Source organism: Panthera pardus, unplaced genomic scaffold, assembly GCF_024362965.1.
Source record: "Panthera pardus isolate Hobbes unplaced genomic scaffold, ASM2436296v1 HiC_scaffold_6, whole genome shotgun sequence".
In the NCBI taxonomy this organism is placed as follows: Eukaryota; Metazoa; Chordata; class Mammalia; order Carnivora; family Felidae; genus Panthera; species Panthera pardus.
In genome coordinates this window covers 56,870,500-56,890,086 of record NW_026526991.1, presented here as the reverse complement: position 1 = coordinate 56,890,086, position 19,587 = coordinate 56,870,500, and positions in this window count along the sequence as shown.

Below are 19,587 nucleotides of genomic sequence, written 5' to 3'. Positions count from 1 at the left end.
ATGTTTATAACAATAAATACTTTAAATTAATTGAGAACTTTACATGTAATGTAGCATTTTCGCATGTATTAAAAACTAGTGATATCAAGATATGTGCTTTGAGTATACAGACAGCAGGAAATGTTTGAGGCACAGATCTTTATCGGAATGTAGAATTCCTTTCTTTTTTAAAAATCTCAGTGAAGCTGGTGGAAATATTTAGTTCCACAAGCAGAAAGGAATTCATAGAACCATTATATTCTAACCTGTTTTATCCACTAGAGACTGTCATGTAAATGTCTGACAGAGCTACGCATATGAGAAGTTACACAACATCAGTATTCATTAAGATGGGTCATTCGGTACAAAGTGAGCTCATTTTACCAATATAAATTTGCAGGGATTGAATGAAGGGAAATCAAAGATGAAGGAAAATCCAAAGTGTGACCTTGAGCCATCGCCTGTGGGTATAGTCTTGTTTCATCAATGTCAAGTAAAGCAGAGATAACTTTTAAGTTATCTCGGAGCATCAGAGCATGCAAATTTCCTTACGGCTCTCTCCCCCGATGAGAAATCAAACTAATACATACCTGCCTATTTCATACAGAAGCATAATTTCTCACCTCACGCTAATGACAAGGGGACCCAATGTGGGTTACAAAATTTCAAGTTCAGAAAGCATGTAAAAGAAAATGACAAGCACGAGTCAACCAAAGCATATTACAGGATTGTGCTAATTGATTTGGACAGAATTTCTTCAGCGTATGTTACTAGGGTGTCACAGATACATCCAAAGGGAGAATAGTGCATAGAATGTGAACACGGTGCAGTGATTTGCACTCAGCCCTGCCCCATCGAAGTGCTTTGGCCTCCCTGGATACTGGGGTTAATAAGGTTAATAACGAAGTTTCCCTAAGTGGTAAGCAAGGCATGTAAGAAAAATTAAAATCAGTATCAGTTTACACATCTGGCATTTTTCTGGATTCCTCTCATTTCCTGTGAGCCTGTATCACTGCTCCATTGATCTCATGCATCCTTTCCCTTATTATACTGTCCTCTTCTCTTTTTGTTTCCCTCTCTCCCTTTCTTTTTTTTCTTTCTTCCTCTTTTTTCTGCTTTCTTCCTTTTTCTTTCTTTCTTATTTTCTTTCTCTTTTTTTCTTTCCTTCTTTCTGTTGTCTTCCTCTCTTTAAAAAATTTTTTTTGGGGGACGCCTGGGTGGCTCAGTCAGTGAAGCATCTGACTTCGGCTCAGGTCATGATCTCTCTGGAGACAGAGAGAGGCAGAACATGAGTGGGGGAGGAGCAGAGAGAGAGGGAAACACAGAATCTGAAGCAGGCTCCAGGCTCCGAGCTGTCAGCACACAGCCTGACGTGGGGCTCAAACCCACGAACGGTGAGATCATGACCTGAGCGGAAGTAGGACACTTAAGGGACTGAGCCAGCCAGGTGCCCCTGTCTTTTTCTCTTTTTAAACATATTCCTTTGTTTCCAATAACCAGCACCTGTCTTTTGTGTGTGTGTGGTCTGCCCTCAGGCTGCCACAGGATACTTCACCTTTCTTTCTTCTCTTTCATTGTTCTTTCCCCCATTTCCCTTCCATGGTTTTTAAGGAACTTCCTTCATAAATTACTTGAATACAAATTATTATCTTCGGACTGCTTCCCTTAGGACACAGTTTCTACTGTCAAAAATAAGCTAAATTGGCAAATATCTAATGAAATGTGACCTTAAAAATATTTTTAAAAACTCTTTATTTGAAAACATTTTTCAATCACCAAAAATTCCTTTTCCAGATGACATATCCATATTTTTAGTTGAAAAACAGATTGCCACCATAGCTACAGGTAAAGCTTAAAACAATTGTGAAAGAGAGTACTATTCTGACTCTAACCAAGATGGAGCTTAATGGTGGAAATACCCTTCTCAGTCCACAACCCTGCCCCCCATCCACACTAATTTAGCAGAAATCCAATTGTCCAAATTTTCTTTTCTCCCGCTCACTTGACTTCGTGATTTCCTCATGAACTTAAGTTCTTTTGTTGAAGTCCCTGACCATTCATCTCAGTCTCCTTTCCTTTATACATTTTCGGCAGTGTCCAGTAGTAACTGAAGTGCAAAAATATAAACACAAGGCAATGTCTCTACTGATTAGCAAAAGGTTTAGGAATCTTTAGTATACTTAATTCCACAAAAGAAGAAGTAAACTTAGGCTTTACAACTAAAAGTGGTGAAACAAAGGACTTTTTAGGTAACCGTCTACACGGATAATCTGAGCATTCTGGTTAACCAAGATGTCTCTTCATATAGTATTGCATCCATCTTGCACAAAAGGGCTGGTGTCTATTCTTGACACCCGTTGTACATGTTTTTCCAGAGGGTCAGATTTTGTAGCTCCGTGTCAACTAACATTAGATTTCTCAATTCATGCCTTTCTATGCCTCCAAATAAAGGCATTCTGTCTAAACAGGTGTCTCACTTAGAGGGGCATTTCATTACTTTGATATTCGGAAGATTAACTTCTAGTTCTCTTACAGGGTCCTGTCCAGGCAGGCAATTAGGTGACTGTGTTTCTATTCAAGTATAAACAGGCAAAGTCTTGGTGCTCCTAAGAAAGTGGCCATAGGGAAGTAGTACATCTGGGTCAGGAGGTGAAATCCCAGGGAAAATGTGTCCACCTCTCAAAACTCCCATGCCATTTTATGGCTTTCTAGTCTGTCTTGTATGGAATGATCTCTTCTTCACTTAGCAACCTGTAGGCATCCAGAAAGACACAGGCCCAATGTCTTTTCCTTTGCAACGCTTTCTCTGACTCACCTTGACAAAGCTAGGTTTTTTGACCTCTGGTTCTCTCGTTATATTATATATGATATCCTTATTATAAGCAATTACTCTCTATATAATTTAACATCCCCAGATTGCCATATAAAGACTGACATACAGAATGCACTTAGGAAATGTTTATTAAAAGATGAATGGATGGATGAGTAGGTGAATAGATGTACAAATGAGTAGATAATTAAGTTATTAATGGTTATGGAGAATAAAAGATAAAAAACAAATGCATGGGCAGAAAATATGTACTCAAAGAGATTAGATATCTTTTAAGCCGGAGTGATTAGAGACAGTTTTATGGAGGAGGTTGGATTTAAATTGGGCCTCAAAGGATCAGTGAAATTTTGCTAGTCTAGCAATCAATAATATTATTCATGAAAATGCTTTCAGAAGCATGGAAAGTGCCATAAGCTGCAAATACTTCATTAATACTTATTATAGCACATTGAGTGTACTAAACTACTTGTAATGGATACTCCAGAGAATATTTATAATGAAAAAAAAAAAGGAAACCTAAAACACAGCAAAAGTAAATTAAAAATTTAGGTAGATGGTAAATCTACCTAAAGCATCTTTTTAAGATTAATATATTTAGACACTAATAAACATTTTCAGGAGAAAAAATAAGTCCTAAATAGTTTTTCTTAATTTTAGTTTTTGACAAGGCAATTATTTGATTTTGCAATTTTTATCTGTAGTAATATTTGCCTTGTGTCCCACTCAGGGACTGAAATTAATTTTAAGGGCCATGGTTGGACTCTAAAAAATATAACACCTTCAAATGCCACGTCGCCCTCTTCCATCAGCTTTTTAAGTGTCTTTATTTGCAAAATAATTTTGGAATTCTTTATTTCTAAAACTCATAATTATGCTATAATGTTCTGGAGAGGAAAGACCTATCACTTGCAGCAGTGCTTATATATGCTAATTGGTATGTATAAGCATGTATTTAGAAAAATATCAGAAACAGGCATTGTCAGACAGAAAGGCCTGGTTCAGATTAGAGCAATTATCCAGTTGATTTTGTATTTATCTGGAAGATTGACTCCCCAACCTCAAAGCTGTCAGATTTAACTAACAGCCATTTCATTAACATTTTCACAAATGTTCATGTGCATGTATGATATAGTTGCTATGTGGTTTCAGAAGAAGCTGATCTGACCAAGTGGAGTTGGTGTGGTGTACATGGCAGTCCGAGAGTATTGCACGCTTCTCAGTCTTTGAATGCAATGCCTAAGTTTGGAGAACACTGTTCATCTGACTTCAGCTAATTCATCTTCTGGGTTCCATGACTAAAGCAAGCAGTACAGCTTCCAACATATGTAAATCATTCTAGCACTGAAAAAATTTTGCAATGAAACTTAGGATGGGACTGACTACTCTATTAAGTGGGCAGAAACTGGGATTGTTTCTCATTAACTGTGTTCTGAGTGCTAGACCAAATGTTTTACATGGATTATCTCATTTAATCCTCACTATAACTTTATGAGGCGGGTTTTAGAAATGAGTATTCTATAAATGGGTAGCCTTCGATGTAAGTAATCCATCCAAGGTCACATGGCTGGTAAGTGGGGCTAATGGGATAGGAGTGCAGGTGCAATCTGGTTCTAGAATTGATGCTCAGTTGCACCCTGCATTTATTTACCCTTTAGAAACATTAACAAAATTGACTCCTCTAATGGTGTAAACTGGTAGATATATGACTGAGGAGAAATTTGGGGAGGGTCAGTTTTTTGGCACTTACAGTGTTGGCACACCTGGTGTTCAAAGATATATTCCTAACTTTGTAGTCTTAGAAACTGGTTCACATCAACCAAGCTCAAGAGAGCTGAGATTATCACACAGAAGAGCTTTTTATAGTTTCCAATGGGTGGTTATTTCTTTCCTATGGCAAGAATAAGCAGTGGTTAATAGCATGGGTATTAGAGACAATCAGTCTTGGATTTAAATTAAGGTCTACTACTTATTATCTGTGTAACCTTCTACAATTTTCTAAGCCTTGGTTTCTCCATTTATGAAATGAAGATAGTAGTCCCATTTTATCAAATTGTCATGATTTCCTTCAGATAAAGTGCTTTTTATGGGGTTAGAGTTATAGTCAACCTTCAGTAAGTAGTAGTTATTATTAATGCAGATTACGGGAGCATGATCTATGTCTGTTTTCCGAGTATCTAGAAAATCATATGAATAATTAGTAGGTAGTTTGACAAACACCAAATCTGGTAAAAGAGAGTTGCTACTTTATGGAATATTCTATGGAATATTTTAGTCAAGCTTGGAAAAGTATTCTCTTCCATTACCATGTTTACTGTATTAGGCACTGAAATACTCCCGTCTGCCAGAATCAGCTTCTCTCCTTTAAACAGTATTGGATAAACATCAATGCATTCCTAAGCTTTAACTCTACTTAACAAAATTTCTGTTGAAACAAACTTTCTTATGAAAGGAATACTGTATTTCTTCAAATCTGAGATGCCATCTATAGTAAAATGGCACCATGGATTAAAAAATAGTTTTAAGGGGCGTCTGGGTGGCCCAGTCGGCTAAGCGTCCAACTTCAGCTCCGGTCATGATTTCTCGATCTGTGAGTTCAAGCCCCACATCGGGCTCGGAGCTGACAGTATCTGAGCGGTCAGCTCTGAGCTTGGAGCCTGTTTCGGATTCTGTGTCTCCCTCTTTCTGTCCTTCCTTCGCTTCTGCTCTCTCTCTCAAAAATAAATACACATTTAAAAAATTAATTTTAAAAAAGGATAGCTTTAAGAGAAAAAAGTGGTGATGTATTAAGTGTGCACTATTAAAACAACTAACAGAAACTAACTTATATCTGTACTATTATTTACTGCTTTCTTCCTAAATCTTAAAAAGTATGAGTCTTTTATTAATGTTTTATTTTATTTTTAAGAGAGACAGAGAAAGAGAGAGGGAGGGAGGGGCAGAGAGAGAGGGAGACAAGATCTGAAGCCGGTTCTGCGCTGACAGCAGAGAGCCCGAAACAAGGCTTGAACTTATGAATGATGAGATCATGACCTGAGCCAAAGTCGTACACTTAACCAACTGAGCCTTGACCTTCACCTTCATTCTAAAATTTCTTTTAAAGCACTTTTGGCCATCAGCAATTAGGCAATTAGGCCTAATCTCATGGCTGAACGTTGTTTTTTATAACATTTGTTCATGATCTTTACCTTTTCAGCGCTTTTGGAATTTACAGTATAATTTCAAGACACATTCAAAGCAGACAAGGGTTTATGCTACATTTTCTATTTGGTTTAATGCATAGTTTGATTTTTTTTTCTTTATTTGAATTGACTATCCCAAAAGTTAAATAGCTCCCTTTGAAAGCTAGCCAAAGCTTTTGTCTAAAAGCTATCTGATCCTTTAGGTTGCATGAATTTGTTTCACAAACCCTCCTAGACTTGGAGACCCTATGATCCAGTCCAGGGATTAACAAAGTATAATTTGCAGGCCAAACCTGCAGTGATTTGACCCACAAAATGCTTTTGTAAGTAAAGTTTTATTGGAACACAATCACGCTTCAGGAGTGCTGACAACACTGACTCTGTGTTGGCCCTTCCTCTTGTTCATGTTTGTTTGATGACCTTTCTTGGGCCTACTTGTCCCAGGCCCCTTGGAGATGAACACACCTACCTCAGAAGTGCCCGCCAAAGTCAGGGTAGGGAAGGCTTGTTTTGTTGTTTTGGCCTCCCATGAATCTGTTAAAGATAACGAAGTCTTTGCCCCTTCTGATGCATAGGTGGTACCACGAGACTTATTAAACATTAGCTGTCAATTAGGTGCACATAAACCCTTGGATCTCACTACTAGGCCCTTCTGTGCATCCCCTCGCTCTATAAAATCTGTGGACTAAAGTCCAGACTTTGCAGAGCGTTACTGCAGCTGGATCATGGTTCACCTGACCTTCCCTGACCTCCCACGCCCCACCCTCCCATCAGTCAGTTACCCTGAATAAAATTGTGCAAATTGTACCAAGTTGCCTGCTTTGTTTCTGATATCAAAGTGCTTTCTCAGTTTGGGGGATGTTTTACTGTCCCTCTCCCACCTTTTGACACATGCCCATTTATTTAGATATAGTCTATGACTGTTTGCATACTACTGTGGCAGAGCTGAACAGTTCCCACAAAACCCATATAGCCTTCAAAGCCTGGCATATTCACATCTGGCTCTTTATTTAAAAAAAAAAAAAAGTTGTGGACCTCAAGAGATTCAGTAATTTCTTTTTTTTTTTTTTAATTTTTTTTCAACGTTTTTTATTTATTTTTGGGACAGAGAGAGACAGAGCATGAACGGGGGAGGGGCAGAGAGAGAGGGAGACACAGAATCGGAAACAGGCTCCAGGCTCCGAGCCATCAGCCCAGAGCCTGACGCGGGGCTCGAACTCACGGACCGCGAGATCGTGACCTGGCTGAAGCCGGACGCTTAACCGACTGCGCCACCCAGGCGCCCCTAGATTCAGTAATTTCTAATGTCTAACACATAGTCATTCTCTCTCATTACCTTCTCCTCCTCATTATCATTACCATCATCAACAATATAGCTAAGAGGTATTACTATGTATCCATCACTATACTGAGCTCCCAACACGAATTGTTTTATTTAATACTCATGGAACATCCTTTACTTCACAGATGAGGAAATTGAGGCTAAGGAGGTAATTTATCCAAGTACACATAGCTGGTAAGAAGAGAGGACACCAGAATATATAGCTTTATAAACATGACAGGACAGAAATAAATGAGCAAGGAAATATGCAGTGACTTAGCAGATCTAGAACAGTTGGCCCAACAAGGGTAGAAGTGGGGGGCCCGAGAAAAGATTGAGCAATGTTTCAAGGAAGTCAAACGTACAGGGGAATATACACCTGAAAATCCACTCTCTTCCATAGGGTAGAATGCCTCGTTTCTCTACAGTTTCTGGTTACATTATACACCTCCGTGAAAATATAAGCTCTTTTCTCCCCCCACTGTTTTATCCTCTGTGCTTGGAGGGGTAGACAGTCAATGGACAATTGCTGAATAAGTGAATGAGTAAGTCCTCAACTGCAAACTGTGGGAAAAGGGACAAGGAAAAGACATGATCTCTGGTGGAACTCCCTTTGACTCCCTGAATATTTTGGCAACTGTAAGTACCTAATAAGTGGCAAAAGAAAGACCCAAAGAGGTTATAAGTTGAGGTTTCCACGGGGTTAGGTTTTATCATAATCTTTGGTTTAAAAGCAGGTGCTGTGTTTGTTTTCTTTTTTCCTGTTTGCATTATTCAAGGACACTTAGTTATAAGTGAAAAGCGAAAAAACAAAGTGCAAAGAGCAATTTGCTAGTAACGTTTGGACAATGACGGACATCTCTCACTTCTATTTCTTTGTGAATTATGGTGTCATTATCTTTTACCATAGGCTGGCCTCTTAGGTTAGGGGACAAATTTGCCAGCAGTCCCAAATTTGTACTATAATCCTCCATAATCAGAGGATAAAAGCTTTTCTTAACTCCATAGCAAAACACTTTAATTTATTCAAGTTCATTGCCACTGGAACTACCACATCCTTTACTTCAGGCTTCATCGTTTTACATCTGGATTATACCCATTGCCTACTTCATCCATTTTCTGCTTCCCTTTTTAATTTATTTCCCCAAGCTTATCAGGTCATTCTTTTGTTTAAAATCTGCAAGGACTCCTCATTCCCTTCATACCAAAACACAAACTATTTGCAAAGCACACACAGCCCCCTTTGATTTCATCCTACTTAATTCTCCAAGTTCATCTTTCAACATCTCCACTCCTTCCCTCACATTAAACCCTGAACTCTAGCCATACTGTATTACTTACTGGAAGCTTCCCACTAATGACTTCTTTTATCTGGAATGGCTTTCCCATCTTTATCTAATTCATTGACTCCTATCCATCCTTAAAGATTCAGCACAGTCTTCTTTTCCTTTCCAGTCTAGGAAGTATTTTTCTTGTATGTTCTTACAAAATTTTGTTTTATTCATATCACTTGCAGTATTTTTTTATCTGGATAAGCTTGCCTCACAAACTGAATTGTGAACTTGAGAGCAAGAACTATGTTTTCTATTTTTTTTAAGTTTTTTTTTTAATGTGTATTTATTTTTGAGGGGTGGGGAGGGGCAGGGAGAGAGGGAGACACAGAATCCAAAGCAGACTCCAGGCTCTGGGCTGTCCGCTGGGCTCCACATGGTCAGCTTGGAGCCAGATGTGGGACTCCATCTCACAAACCATGAGACCATGACCTGAGCCAAAATCAAGAGTCAGACGCTTAACCGACTGAGCCATCTAGGCACCCCAATTTTAAAACTTGAATCAAAAGTTTGCAGAACTTTGCAGAATCCTTAAATAATTTGGGTTTTTTTTAAAGATCATAGTTGAAACTATTGGCCTAGATGGTCACAATCTTTCAATCAAGTGCCTTTACTTTAGCCTTTCAGTAGTGTGTGTGTGTGTGTGTGTGTGTGTGTGTGTACATGTGTGTGTGTGGTCATAATTATTCTTGGGGAACACTCTGACTCATAGTGCTCCTTAGTGGCACCATATTCAAATTGCAGGGACAGTTACTGAAGAGCAAACATTGCCTTCAGTGTATTGAAGACACAAAAAAAAAATCCCCAGAAGTTTTGAGATCAGTAACTTAATCCACGAGGTCCACTGACGGTCCTTGTATTTCTGGTGACAGAGCTGGAAATAGCAGATGGCATTGTATATCTTTATTGCAGATTTATTTGTTTGGCATGAATCAAAGATAAAAGGATTCTCTTAAGAATTTTGATTGGCTGGTCCAGGATTTGAACTAATCGTCTCGGCACTAAATACACTTTGCAAGTAAAAGGGTAGAACAGTCTTTGCCTAAAATCAAAATGGAGCTTTCCACATTAATGAAACTCAATTTATAAAAGTCAGTTAAAAATCCTGCCTACCAATTTGTATTATAAAGTCTCCCAGCCCTCAGGTGTTTGTTAAGAAAAGGGTAGGTATTTGTTTCTGGATGAGTTATTAGGAAACCTAGTGCATTGCCGATAAAGAGTTAAAATTTAAAGCTGTTTTGTTTTAAATTAATAAAGCCCATTATTAAACTCAAAGCTTTGTCTTCATTTTGCATTGTAGCATGTACATTAGAATACAAACATAACTGTAGGTAGTTAGAGCTACGGGTATTTATATCTTCAATGGAAAAGGAAACAGTTTTTAAAATAAGATACACAGTCACATATACATTGTATACCTAAAATGCTTACTGACCATGTGTGAAAAGATGGAGCACTTATTTTAATAAGTCTGCAAACGCACAATGGGTGATATAAAATGCATATAAAATTAAACCAAACAGGTGCATTAATCACTGCCACCAGGACAAATGGATTCAAGCAGCAAGCATTTATTTAAATGACCTACGGCAGGACGGAGGAGACTGGCAGAAGATAAAAAGCACTGGGAAAAGCTTATAGGTTTTTCACTCAAATACCTCAGGGGGAAGGGGAGAAACAATGGGAAATGAGCACGCTCTCGTTTGGCCTTCTTTCTGACAGAGATGGAGGAAAGGGGTGAGCGGGGTGGCCATCTTCTTAATGACCTAATTGTAAATCCATTTGTTTCAGATAGCTAATCTGTTTTTATTGTGTCAGTGTAGATGACTTGGGTAATTGCTGGCCCTGTGGCTCGGGAGTGATCAGATGGCACATTATAAATTGGAAGGTAGCCAGGTCTTGCCCAATACAGAGTTGGTTAAAACCTTTGATGACATAAGTGTCTGATAAATAAAATATACCTCGTCAGTGAAAGCTTAGCTTGATAATTAGATTGGAGAGCAGGTTGTTTCATGTCTGAAATCCCATGAGCTCCGAGACACTCAAGAGTTGAATCAAACTCAAGAACAAATTCTAATAACTTGAGGTAAAGTACGGTTTCTTCACATCCGAAGAATTACCTTTTACAGCGACTTAACAAAGAGGCCTGTAGTCTGTCTGTTATCTGAGACTTATCTGAAAAATGTGGCTTTGAAAAATTAACTGTAAAGGACTCATAAAAGGATCATAGGTGGTGGAATTAGTTTTCTCTTGAGAGATATACCGATTCCAGAATTGAAGATGAAAAAAAAATGTGGCAATTGTTGTCTCTACCTTCAGGTTTGTAAAATAGCTCTATAATAGTCTGTGTGTCTCTCTCAGTCCCTCCCTTCTCATGGGACTTGTACACTTAAGAAATGTTGAAGACCTTAAGTAGGACTGTAATGTGACAAAGACCCAATTTAAATCGGCGTTTAAAGGGGAACAAGAAGACATCAGCTTTTACCCTCTTTAAAATATCACATAAAATTCCCATAAGTTAATTCCCTTCCCTACTTTAATTTCTTTGCATTGTCCCATTGCTAAGGGGGGAGAAAAACCCTAGAAGTAAAATACAAATTCTGTTAGTCTCAGTGGGGTCCTTCATAGCCAAGAGCGTACAACTTTGGCAACCGATCCTGTCAAAACCCATCTGACTCCCTATTTGACATCGCAGGACCCTTACATAGTTGCTCGCCAGTGTGTTTATCGGGGTCTGGGTGAAGTGGGAAACAGCAGTATGTACGTTTCTGAAAACTACTATTCACCTTGTGCCTCATTTGTCCCACACTGATTCCACACCTAGGACTGTTTGTCCCTCCAGGATGTCAGAAAGGAGGTGAGTGAATCTACGGCAAATCCCTGCCCTGGCCTGCCAGCCAGTCCTCAGCATGGCAAGAATTCAGATCATGTCTGCCCTACCAAATGCCTCCACATCACTGTTAGAAATCAAAAGTGCCAGCTTGCTAATGTCTTGATCCGCCACCCTTCATTCTCAATAGATTAACTCACTTCCTATTTCAGTAACATGCCTCTTTGTCTTCTCAGTTTTTCCTTTCCTCCCTTATCGCCTTTCCTTCATTTCCTCGCATTATCTGCTCCATCGTTGTCCTCCGTCTCTCCCTTTCCAGCGACACATGTTACCTATGGGCAGGAGGAGCTTTACAAATATTACTCGAGTAAGAGGCTTCAGAGGAAGAGACTAAAGGCATCCTCTTACCGACTTCTGAGGGTCCCCTCACACTTTCTTCGGCCTTTTCACCGACCAGAGGGAGCCAAACGGGCTCATACTGCTCGTTATGGGGCCCTCATGGTCTTGGAAGGTCTCACCAACTCAAACAAGTCTAACAGTCTCTTCTCTGGGGTGTGGGATTTCAGAACTAAAATCTCTGTATTGCCACAGAATCATGGAAATTTGTTCCCCTGTTCCACAGTGGCAGAACGAAGAAGAATAATGCCACATAGACAAGAACGGGATTTTCACTGGCCAGAAAATAAATAACAACTGGAATGGTTCTAAGGGACACATGCGTTGTCAGGTCAAAGATGTCCAAGGGAGAGTCCCAGAGACATGAGGCCTGAGAGCTTGCTACCTGGCTGCAACTGCACCCGCAGGGGCAATGACTGACATTTGTAACCAGGGTATGGTTATGCCTCTCCTCTTAAAATAAAACCCTGAGGGAAAAAAGCTCTAAAGTCTTATTTAGATGGTGGTCTTACGTTCAGGTGGACTTCCTGAATCCTGGTGTTAATGGTCTCCCAGTGGAAAATTCTCAAATAGGTAGAGACTTCCTAGAGGCAGTGAATGAGATTGGTGGTCCGTCTGGACCCCTCTTGCGATCACTTCTTCTTCCTGTCGGTCAACAGGTCTTTTAATTTCTTCTGCTGTCAGCCCCTCCTGTCCAACCACTATAGCATCTTCCTTCTTGGTCCCTGTGACTTAAGGCCTTCCACGCTGTTGAATACATACCACCACCAGATTGGCTTTCTTTAACTAGCGGGCCACATCTGTCCATTATTTGCCATACAATGGAGCCCCCAGGCGATTTGGTCTCATTTTAACATTTTTTCCTCGTCTTTCACTCCCTTCAGTATTCAGACACTCTGCTCTAAAAAATGATCATTTTTCTACTCCTGCACATTCTTATATAACATGAGACTGTGGGATACCTGAAAGAAAAAAAATGTATTTTACCCATTTCTTTCAGCACTGTCTTTACATGTCAAACAGAAGTCCTTTGTCTATTGTAATTTTTGTTTATGATATACAGAAAACTTCTCTTTATTTGAGCTGTGGGAAATGGGTTATCCCACTCCTCCCTAACCAGCATAAACTAGTGAAGCAAAGCATTCTTAACAGCAGGCACTTCAATAAAGACAAGAGGAGGGGTGTGATGGGCAAAGGGGAAGAGAACGATCTCTGGTGGCCAAACTAGGTGTTTTTGACATTAAGGTGTTTCCTTTTGGGAAAGAAATGGTTGGCCATGGAAAAGAGTAATGACTCCTCTGGATAGTGATTTGAATACAGCTGGGTCTAATTCATTAGTTATTTGTTTGAAGCAGAAAGTCCGAGGGACTACATTGAGTCTCAGGGCATTTGCTGAACAAGTAAGATGTGTATTACAGCAACTCCACTCATTGGGGATTTACCTTGTTAATTATTCCTCCCCCAACTTTGCTTCTCGCTAAACCATAGCCTTCACTATTACACTAGAACTTGGAGCTTCGGTCTCATTGGCTTAATGACCATTTAATCAACTGTTTTATCTGCTTACTATGATAGACTGTCTATATTTGGTGCCTCTTCATGCACAAGGATGATACATTCCCAATCTGTTGAGTTTGGGCAGCCATGTGACTTGTTTTGGCCAGTGAAATATGAGCAGTGATGCGTGTCCCTTCCGGACAGAAGATTCACTAGCCAGTACGCTTGTCTATTGTGTTCTCTTAACCCCCGATTCCCCAAACATGGAAACCTGTATCACATGAAGACTTTATCAGCCCCAACCCCGACTGAGCGCCATAAAGTCTTCTTTTGTCAAATAAAATGCTCATAAAGCATGAGCGAAAATAAACTTTGTTGTTGTTAAACCGCTGAGATTTTCAGGTTGTCTGTTCCTGCAGGATAACTTAGGCTACTCTGCCTGAGACACTTATATAGCAAAGACTAGCAATAATAAAAGCCAAAATATTTGTGTTCTAGTCTCAATAATAAGTAAGGAATTACATCTAATGAATAAACTCCAAGAAATACATTTGGAATACAAAAGTATATTCAATATGATATTTACTCTTCTAATAAGGTTAAGATATTCATAAACCATATTCTTTACGAGATTCTCACAAACCAGCCTCCTTCTGCCCTCCTTCCCTCTTTTGAGATGAGATACTTACAAGCAAAATGCTAAGAAAACTCCAAAATATTCCTTTACCAGTTTTCCTTAAGGAATGAGTCCATATCCTATCACAGTTCTGTTTTTCCAATGCAGCCCCTGACACATAATAGAAAACTAATAAATGAACATTCAGTTAATGAATCACTGTAGCAATAATACAATAATTTACCCACAGCAGATGTTAAATGAATATTTGTTGAATGTAGTTGAGATGCATTGGAATACAATTCTAATTTTGGGGGGAGGGGGCAAATCTAGGCATTTTTTTTTTTTTACTTTTGTGATCAGTCTAACATGTATCAGAACATTCTTTCATTCTTCCTCAACATTTACAAATGCATTATTCAATGCTTACATATATATTTGCATGTTACTTATTGAAAAAGAACTACAACTCCATAATTATTAAATTCTACTTCATTTCTAGGTAGGATGGCCAAGGTTTTTAAATGGGGGGGGAGGGGCTTTACGGAACTGCACACTCCTGGGTTTGACCCTCAGAAAGTATGATTTTACAGGTCTCAGCTGAATCTGCATTTTTAACTGGTGTCTTCAAGTGATCTGATGCAGGTCATCTGTTGACTGCTTTGAAAAATATTTTACCAGAACAGTGACTCAAAAAGTTTAACATGCATACCGATGACCCAGGGGCCTGGTTAAAATGCAGATTCTGATTCAGGAGTTCCAGGATCATGCCTGAGAACCATTTTTAACAAGCTTTTCATTGATGGCGGCGCTGTTGGTTCTTAGGCCACCCTTGGAGAAGCAAGGAAGCAAAAAAGAAAAAAAAAATACGTGTCATGTTTTCTTACGTTTGCGTAGAGATTTGCAGCCATCACATAGTCATTTAGATTTGTAGAAATCAGTTTGTACATGTCAGTTAACTCCTTAACTAGATTTCACACTGCCTGAGGCCAGGAAGCAGGCTAATTATGCTATTTCTGTCTTCCGCCTTGGCTTCCACCTTGGTACTGAGCACTTGCCTGGCAGGCACTCAATAAGTGTTGTTGATTGATTGATGAAATACTAAAGAACAGCTGTAGAGCAACATGATGTACATAATTATACGCAGTAAAATACCATTTTTACAGAATGGGTTTGGATCAATGTCAAAATGGATTTTCAGGGAAAATGAAAATTGACAACATACATTAAAATTTTTGAAAAACGTATCTTACTCAATGTGGATAGTGTGATCAAACTAAAAATAAATCTATTCCCCTCCCCCTCCAGCAATGAAATGGAATACACAGAAACTCAATTTAATGTTATAATTAAATGTACACTAAGACTTCTATGTCAGTTGAGGTTGGTAGTTTTGTTGTAATAGCATTGCACAAAACCTAGAAACCCATTATCGTGTAAACAGCACGGCACGGGAGACACCCTATAAGAAAATGATCTTAGCTATATATTGTAGCTTTAGATGTAAATTCATCAGGATGAAAAATAATCTTGAAGAAATGAAACAGAAGGAATTTAGTATTCTTATAGCTGAGTTATGCACTTCACAGCTCTGGGGCACACTGCTAGACTATACATTTATTCATTCATTCACTCCCATGTATTTACTGTGCCCTGTAGACTCCACATTCATTCATTCATCCACACTCATTCATTCATTCACTCGCGCAAATGTATCTATTTTATATTTGCTCTGCTGGTGTTGTATCAGTGATATATGCTGCTGTCTCTGAGCTAACTGTCTAGCGCAAAATACAAGAGCACAGGCAGTTACGCTACCAGGTAGTAATTGCTAACACAGGAGAAATTCAAGTTGATAAAGAGTCACATAAGAATGGCCCGAGGCATCAGCAAAGGTTCACCATGGGACTCTGAACTGAAATCTGAAGCACTGGGAGTAAGCCAGAAACTAGGCAAAGGGGAAGGAGTCGGCCTCGGGGGTGGGGGTGGGGATGGGGGCGGGGGTGGGGGGCGGGGGACAAGGGAGGAAATGCTTTTCCTGCCAAAAGAGCAGCATATACGAAGGCCTGGAAGTGAGGGCGAGCTCAGTGGTTTTGCTGAGCCGGAAAGGAATCGTAACCATCACCTGCTGCTGGGTGTAAGGTAGAGAAGGTAAAAATGGTGCTGGATGCTAATCAGAAGCTAGATTATAAAGTTTATTTGAACCATGCTTTATCCTGAATACTGTGCTTTAAGTGGGAATAGCATGATTGGGTTTTTATTTTCGGAAGTTTACTCTGGGAGAGCCTTTGTACCCAGGTGGTGACGCTCCCGCAGCCCTTGCATTCTTGTTTTCTGTGTAGGAGTCTATCTCCCCAACTAGACTGTGACCTCCTATAAAGCAGGGCTGTGTCTTTTTCAGCGTGGTATCAATCTTAGAGCGTGACACACACCAGTAACGAACCGAGCTAAAAAGTTTGCTTAACAAAGTGAAGGGTTTTGGTCTTTCTCATTACACATGTTCAATATGTGGGTACTAAGTAAATTCTTGCTGACTATAAAAGGGAGTCCGGTGTCAAGTAAAATTTAGGTTGAAACCATGGTAATAGATCTTTCCCATAGTCACAGGATAAAAGAATGTCATTTAATTTAAACCCTTCTTGTCTTCGGGGGAAAAATCACACTTGAAAGTTGCTGTAAACAATCTGAAGTAATCATGGTACAGCAGACTCAAAACACTGTCACCTCCACCCTGCAAATGCAATTCAATTCTCCTTTTGTCTGGCCTAGCAGGAAATTAACCAGACAAGCCATTGGGATTTGGTATAATAATACTTCTTAGCATTTATATAGTTCTTTCTGGTTTCAATGAACTTTACGCACATTAATTACTTAATCACAAAGGCCATTGTGAGGTGCAGAAGCAAATATAGTTATCCCCATTTCTCCGGTAAGGAAATTGAAAATGCAAAGGGGGCAGCTAGCTGCAGATTGGTCTGCCAGTCAGCAGTAAACTCAAGATTAACTCCCAGAAGGCCAGTCCACAGTCCATTAGCCCAAATTGTCTCAAGACGAAAACTATTCCTGGAGTCCTGAAAGAGAAAGGGCTCTGCATTACCATAAGGGAAAGCAAATATAGTAGCCCAAATTGTTCCCTCGTTTCTCCTTTTCCCTCTGAGCACAGAAACAATTTCATGGATCCTTGAGACAATTATTAACCTTGGGGCTAGATCCTGTGCATGAGTAACCTGTTCCTGAAAGTATAACTGAATTTCTGTTTGCAGGTGCCTTCATTCGTTGAGGATGCAGGGTACAGATTCTTGCTCCTGAGAAACAAACGGTACCCTTGTGGCTCAGAAGCTTGGCCACTGATAGGATCTTGCCCCAGGGATCGTTTCTTTAAACCAGGGGGATTCCTGGGTATTAGACAGTAGAAGTTGCCCATTCTTGGGACGCTTGGGTGACTCAGTCGGTTAAGCGTCCCGACTTCGGCTCAGTTCATGATCTTCCAGTTCGTGGGTTCCAGCCCCACATCAGGCTCTGTGCTGACAGCTCAGAGCCTAGAGCCTGCTTCAGATTCTGTGTCTCCCTCTCTCTCTGCCCCTCCCCCACTTGCTCTCTGTCTCTCTCTGCCTCAAAAATAAATAAACATTAAAAAATATTTTAAAAAAGAAGCTGCCCACTCTTCCTTTTTATGTCATCAGTTGACTGAGAATAGCTTGGCATATGACATGGTCACGTTCATTTCACATGGGCTTTGGAAGAAAAGCTCATTTGGGGCTCAGCTTACTGGAAGGCTTAGAGCCACTGGTTGGATAACTTCATGTGTGTCACATATACGGCGACAGCTTCCAAGTATCTGGAAAACAACCAGGAGTTAAAAAGCGGTCCCAAGTGGTGATTTGCAGCAAGATGCATTATAGATACATGATAGGCAAGGTGGGAATATTAGCTGCATATCAGCTGTGTTTAACCCTGGAGGGTGGTCTAATTAAGCATAGAGAATCCTCAGAGCTGTACCAGATATTTCCCTTTGCGCCTTTGGGCACTGCTAACTGAATACTTAACATTTTCTAACCCTTGGGTGATTGGAATTTATCAGGAAATCCCCCCACATTCATTTGACCTCTTTGTTTGGAGTAGTGAACTATTAAAAGATTTAACTTTTTTTTTTGTTTTCTGTTTTATTGTTGTTTATTATACGATTTCTTTCCATTAGGAACACCTCAGAATCTCCCCACCCCAAATCCTTCGTGGTTCCGCTGCTTCCTCTCTTTAAGCCTCTCCTGCCTCTGGTTTGCACACTGAGTTTGGAGAGAAGAAAATGTCAGGACCGTGAGTAGGGGCCCAAGTCCTGAAGGAAATAGAGTAGAAGACATTTTGGCAAAAGGAGTGGAAATATTCCTGCTTCCTTGGCAGAAATGAAAATATTAAGAGCTATCAGTTTCTGAATATCAGGCATGTTCAGGTCTCCGCCCCCATCTCATTTAATGATTATGTCCATCTTTCAAAAAGGATTAGGAGAGGAAATACGGAATTTTGCATTTTTTTCAAAATAAATTTGTCTTTCCCAGATCAAAATGTGCAAGTTTCTGCCTCGAACGCTCAGAATTTTATTATTACACAGGACCTGAAAATCATCTGGTCTACCCTCCCTCATTTCTCAGAAGGAGAAACTGAGCCCACTGTTGGTGGAAAGCCAAGACCACGTTTTCTGACTCCCAGACCACTGGAGTGAAGAGAACAGACGTGGATTCAGAGCCTGAGTTCCACTTCTGCCATTCGCTGGCACTCAGGGAATTGTTGAACCTTGCCAGACTGCCTCTGTGTGCAAAAGAATTCACCTATACGCTTTCCGAGGTAGGTCACTTGCAGCCCTGAAGACTTCATGTCATCTCTCCGCTAGACCACGCTGCCTCTTACAATAGCAACAATTACCTTTAGAAGCTACGCTTCAAACTAGCCATGCAAAGGCCTGTGCGCCGACCTGCACAAGTTTTTACCTCCTGTACCCTCACGAGTGCTTTCAGTTTCTCATTAGAAGTGAAAAGACTAAGAAAAAAAACCCCAAAAAACAAAAAAACTCTGCACAAAGCATATTATCCCAGAAGTCAAAACTGCAAGGTCTCATAAAATAAAAACTACCTGGTCACGTACCTTTGATGTCCAGCTCCCGTAAAATACAAAGTGTTAGAGCATGGGAAACTTCTGATTTTTGGCTTTCAAAATCAATACCAGGGATTCCCGGGTGAAACAGGAAACTCTGGTTCTGAAGTATACAGAAACTGAAACTGTGGTCCAAAGCAGGACAATCAGGCCTTTTTGAGAAACTCCCGGGGCTCTTTAGGAAAGAGGAGGATCCGCAGGGAAAGCCTGGGCACAGACCGGCGAGGCTCGCTGATTGCCGTCCCCGGCTGACCCCGCTTGCCTCCGTGCTGCGCAGCCGTAGCTGTGGGGTTTTTCCCTCCACCGGTCAGCGGGATGCCGGTGGGTCTGGAGACAGTAGAGAAGCCTGAGCTCCACCAAGTGATCGCCTCTGCAGACGACCCCGTGTACAGAATTGTCGCAAGCCTATGGAGGTTGTTTGTCGTCATTGTCCCGTACGGTCGTACACGTTGATAACGGATGC